Genomic DNA, 6097 nt, shown 5'->3' on the forward strand with positions numbered 1-6097 from the left:
TAGGGAAAAAAACTCAACAAATCAAGCACAAACCAATCTTACAAAACTGTCTCAACACTTTGTATGTTTATGCTGTAGGAAAAGAAATAAAAATCCAAGACAGCTTGGAAACCTTTTTCAACAGTTTCTCCCAGGTGGCCACGTGACTCTCAGCCAGCCAGCAGCACACACAACACACATGGATGCCAAGGAAGTGGTTTTCCTGCACTTTCCTATTGCAGGGACTATTTTGGGATTTAGGCAGAACAAATCACAGAGTCAGATGCAGCAAACCAGTGCATTACACAATGTAGGAGGACCAAACAATGTAGAAGCACATGAGTACCCTGAGTTGCCAAATGTTCCTGTTATTCTTCATAATGCCCTTTGGCTGGTCCCTTCATTATTTTTTCACAAGATTTTTTTGTCAGAACATCTGCAGAGTCCTGACCTGCAGCACTGCTTGGAGTGCTGAGCATTCTGAAAAGGCCTGTAGGATCTCTTACATAAAGAAAGTGACTTCCAAACCAGATACTAGCCAGGGATTGATAAAATATGGATTCAATATCCCACTAGGCAGTGCCTTCCCTTTGTTATTATGGGCTAGTCACTGGTTTGGTGACATAGGAGCCTCTGCTCCTCCTCATTTCTACTTTCTTTATCTGTCTATGTGAATATAATTTTCAGTCCTTAAGGTCAGGAACTCCTGCCACATAGATGCATAATTTATGCAATATTACAGTTGCATTATTTTACATATGTAGATATATATAGATATAGAGATATATATATATATATAGGCTGAAACCCTATCAGACATTGCTGAAGTACACAGGAATGACACAACCCCTTCTTTAAAGGCTCTACTCACAGATTTTCAATTTTATTACAAAAGATTTTTCTTTTAAATAAAAACTTTAAAAGAGACAACAAAATACCCTTGGCTGTACCTTGCTTGGTAATTTACTTTTTAAAATCCAAATTCAAGGTACAAGCTTTGAACTTAAAAAAAAATTTAGGGTCAAGGACCCAGTTATTCCAGTTGCTTCTTCTTCACCCTGTCTCAACAACAGTGATACCCAGTTAAAATGCTCTCAACACTATACACAGCTATTTATGCTACTAGGAAAAACTTACATGCAAGGCCTAAATGATGGGAAATTAAATTTATGCTACTAATTCCAAAGTTACACACATTAGAGACAAAACTCTTATTTTTTCTACATATTCCACACATCTGAATTAACTTAACTAATCAATAGAAGTAGTCTTTGTGCTTTGCTGAAGGACTCAGAATGGAATGTCCCATGAGAAGGGACAGTGACACTCTTTGTCTTGTTAGGTTGTAAAATGCAAAACCTTTTGACTTGGAGGGGTTGCTGCTGACTACCCAACTATTTAAAATTTGCTTAATATTGACGAAATATTTTTATAAAAGTAAAAATGTCAATGAATTTAATGGCTTTGGATCAGACCCTGTAATTACACATTTTGAACTTTTATTTTGCTTAATGCTACATGCTTATTTTCCCAAGAGCTGCCATACATCCACTTGCTCCCTAGCTCTCATTTACTGACATGCCAACAAAACAATCTCTATACTGTGGACATTACTTGAAAAATATTTTATACAATAACAGCCATGGAAATAGCTTCATCATTCCTCGTATTGTGCTGAGAGGAAAAATTACAGATCAAAAATACTGCACACAGGCTAAATAGGAAATCCAGTCACGTTATTTGCTATTTACACTTTTTTACTCTTTAATTCAAACAACTATGGATTAAAAACTTCTGCAAAATGTATTGGAGACTGATTTTACATTGGTTTATTAATGTGGAACACTTCCTTAACTTTATGATCTGAGTATTTTTTCTTAGATTGATGCTAAACAAATAAGATAAATGAATCATAAAGAGCTCAAGAAAAAAAAAGAGAGCTGGCTAAGATTGTTATTAATAATGAAGCTGTAGAAAGATGGCTGTCTGAAAAACTGAGCGCACATTAAACTTTCATTTCAAATCCATCATATGACACATTTGAAAGAGGCCTCTCCATAAAAAGGGAAAATGTGCCTCTTTTATGTTTTGATCACTCTGCATCCACCACCTCAAGTCTGCCCCCTGAAGAATTTTTATGGTGCTAATATTTTTAGCCAAAGCATGAAAGATTATGAGAAGCTTTACCATTAAGTCCTCATGAGGAATTCCTCATACATCCTGTAGCTCATTTAATCTATCTTTCATCTTGGAAACAGCTCTTAACTAAAACTGTGTTGTTTACAGTGGCCTTCATTAATGTTTTGCACAAGTGATATGGAGTATTTCAGGATACAATTCTGATTAACTTCTCCATATTAGCAGTTTGATATATATTGTAAGTGTCTTGCTGAACGACTTCTATTTTTCTAACCATATCTGAAGAGAAATATTTTAGGTGTGGGTGTAGTACCTCACTATTTACAGTACATTTTCACCCAAAACAGGCACAGTACCAATAATGAAATGAAACTTCTTAAATCTGGCAACAGCACTAATAAGCAGAGCAATAGAGTATATTTTTCTGTCCTAAGGCTTTCCTGTCTGGGAGAACAGTGTCCTAAGTCCTACTTAATTGCTTTACAAGCCCTATTAAGGCTGCAGACAGACAGAATTGAAGTTCTTTCCCGTACACATGAAGTGTCTCCCATTTGTCCTGACCCACAGAGAGCGGAGCAGGGAGCACGAGCTCCCCTCTCTGGGAACAGCCTTGCACTGTGGCCAGTGGGAATCCAGGTCAGGGCCTGGCTGCTGGAGTCAACTGCAAATGTCCCACTGGTGATTTAACCCAGGGAACCTGCACAAGCTGCAGAGGCACTCAAGGTGCAAGTCAAAGACTGAAAAGACATCATAAAATGTTCTTTGATAAAGGTCCTCAACAAAGGCATCTCCAACAGGCGAGTGGGTGAGATGGATGGGGCTCTCTCTCTCTATGCATTTGCTTTGCAGCTGCCAATCAAAAACCAAAGCATCTTACAGGCAAAGTGCAGCAACTATCTTCTTATTTTTACACCACAAGCAAAATTTTTACTTGACATATCACATTTGAAGCATTTTCCTTGTATTTTATTTTAACAAGCTTTTAAAGATTTAATCCTGTTGCTGTTAAGTTGAATTAAAGTGCAAGAATGCCTTGGCCATACCAGCTTTCTACAGAAACACCACTTCCCCAGCACCTTTAAACAAAGTGCCCAAACACAGCTGCAGTAAATAATCAGACTACTTCTGAGTAACCACTGATGAAAGAAGTTAAAGAAACATGCAACTTCTCCTGTTTATCTTTCCTGCACAAAAATACATTATATAGAGCTTTCAGAGACAAATCTAAAATATTCACATACTGCCTTATAAAAATCAGTGCAGGGTGGTGCATCTTGTACAACTCAGCCCCACAGACAGCTTTTGGTGACATCTCCTGGGACATAAGTCAGTTGGCTTCATGGTACTAACCATGAGGAATGCAACAAGAAGAGAAACTTGGAAGGGAAAGGCTTGTTGGAAAAGTGCAGCAAATGGAAAAGTCCAGAAAGTGGAAAAGTGCAGCAAATGCACTGAGCTGGCCTTTACTCTGAGCAGCCATACCCACAGCCTGCTGACCAGAGCAACTCCTACAACCAGTGGCTACTTCTGACTGCATTCCATCTTGCAAGACTGACAGACATGAAGGAAGATGTGTTTTGTGATACTGAATAATTTTTTGGAATTTTTTGAAGGGTTTTTAATGTCTGAAGTTGTCTTCAAGTCCTTCTGGAGAAGAGAATTTTGGTTGTCTGCCTTTCTATACAATTACACCATAATACAGACCCCTATTCTTACATATATTACTTATTTTTTACTACATATACTACTGTATTACTTATTTTTTTACCTAGAAGAAACTTCAAAATCTGCTTTTTAGAAATCCAACAACCATATTTGCTTACAGCTTTGAGTAGCTTGGACATATGCTTATTTTGTAATGGTATTGCTGAATTTATCTGTGAACTGAGTAGTTGTCATAACTTTGCAAATTAAATATGACATCAATAGAATTTATTGCTAGCATTAGCATTCAAGCAATTGCCTAAATATTTTTATAGTAGGCATTAGATAAAAGTACCCGATTGCCAACACTATTAAAAGGAAATGATAATTCAAGTATACTATTATTTCCAAGGAAAGGTTTGCACAGTTTTCTTTCTTATCTAAAATATTAACAGCAGAACTTCAGGTCAACAGCATAATCCTGCTCAATAAGTTATTCAAATATTCTCCTTAGGGAGCTATCACGTAAAGAAATCCTGCTTCAAAGGGGAATAAATTTGAAACAGTGAATTTTATTAAACCAATTTTGCCAAGTTTGTCCCCCTTTGGCAGGTTTTATCCCTCCACCATGACAGTGTCAAAAAAAGCAAGTACAAGAGACTCCTGTTGCCTTAGTCTAATTTAGTGTTGTTTTAGTTTTGAGAAAGAAGACATCTTTTGGGTGCATTTCCCAATGATTAAGAGAGCAGCAAATACCACTATGACTTTTAAAATATTCCAGATTTTTTTTTTTACCTGCAAAAAGAAAGTACTATTTATTTGCTTAAACACAATTATTTTGCAGTTAATCACTGCAAACAGAAATGCTCCTTTTCTGCACTGCAGCAAACAGTCATTTTCCATTTTGGAGGATCCATTGAACTACTGCTTCCCCAATTTCCTCAGAGAGAAGCTCCCACTCCTCTCAGTTGTGCCTGTTCCTTTTTGTGCTTGACTCCAAAAGCCCTGTTGATGTATCAGCTCAAGGAAAATCCTGGGGCAGCAAAGCAGAACAGACAATTAACTACTGATGCAAATAAATATTATAGGCTTTGAGAAAAAAGCCAGATTTGCCCTTTAGCTGTACAGTCTGTTCAGGCCCAGACACTACAGCAGGTCTGAAGTCTCCATGGCTTCAGTAAAATCTCCAAAGGAAGAGCAGGGTCAATCTGCATGGTACCAAATCTTGAGCCTCTGTCAGGAGAGGATGCAGGATTTCTCCATGTTTTTTAGCAGTTTTCCCTGATAGGTATTAGTAACAGCCCATGGAACAAAACCACATTAGCTAGTCTAGGCTTCCTCTTCTTTTTGCTGAGATGAGAAGCAAAATATGAGAAACCCCCTCTGACTGCAGCATGCTCACACTGTGACTGCTGGGACCTTGGCACACAAGGTACTGCAAAACACACACAGATACATGACCTGACATGTGCAAAATGTGATCATTTGGCATTTCTTGTGCTTCAGTGTCACTGCTGCTCTCCCACACATCATCCTCAATCCCAGTGGGAAGCAGTGTGCAACACAGACCTTTGAAAACCGATATAAACAGTAGTGTTACTCAGCAAGGGAATGTTCTGCATCCTGTATTCTGCTGCTACACTGAGACTAAACCTGTGTCTGTGTACAGCCTGGAGCTCTGGAAATAGGGAGCTCATGAAGCAGATTTGATGATGCAAGTAAAAACATTCATCAAAGCAGAATTTCAGCATTTTGTTAATTCTTGCACTGCAAGGCATAAGCACTCCTTATGAATTCCATCTTGGGTTTAATTTTCAGTTTTCTTCCTATTACTGTTTCCCTTCTTTAAAATTGCTCTAATAAATGCCTTTTCCCATTTTCCAAGCAGGTGCTCTTGAGTGATTGATGACTTTTAATATTATTATTCCTAAGTACAAAACTAATAACACTTACATGATTTCAAGGCTTTCCATGGGGACTAACTTATGCCAAGGCAGTAATTCTGAATGTTCAGATACGGCTCTAAACAGCAGAGAATTAGGGAACACTAAAGAATATTCTTACCCAGATCATATAATTAGTTTCTAAAAGCATTTATTGGAAGCCATACTACTAACATTTACCAGGAAAGTAAATTAAGGAATAAGAGGAAACCACAGATATGAAGTCAATCTTTAGGCTAGTGCTATGTTTATGAGGTCTCTAGCACAAAAATGAACCTGCCTAGTCCTCTTTAGCATGACAGGCTTTATGAAAGTCAGGGAAGTGTGAAGGCATCAATGGTCTCTGCTGTTCATGACATATGCAAATATTGGCACTGCATCTCAATAACCAC

General features: G+C 37.8%; 1 protein-coding gene across 1 annotated transcript in view; it reads right to left on the reverse strand.

Moving 5' to 3' along the window:
• THSD4 (thrombospondin type 1 domain containing 4) overlaps positions 1-6097 on the reverse strand; it is a 218354-nt gene that overhangs the window by 26117 nt on the left and 186140 nt on the right. The gene's annotated exons all lie outside the window — the stretch shown is intronic.

Source organism: Geospiza fortis, unplaced genomic scaffold, assembly GCF_000277835.1.
Source record: "Geospiza fortis unplaced genomic scaffold, GeoFor_1.0 scaffold171, whole genome shotgun sequence".
NCBI classification, from domain to species: Eukaryota; Metazoa; Chordata; class Aves; order Passeriformes; family Thraupidae; genus Geospiza; species Geospiza fortis.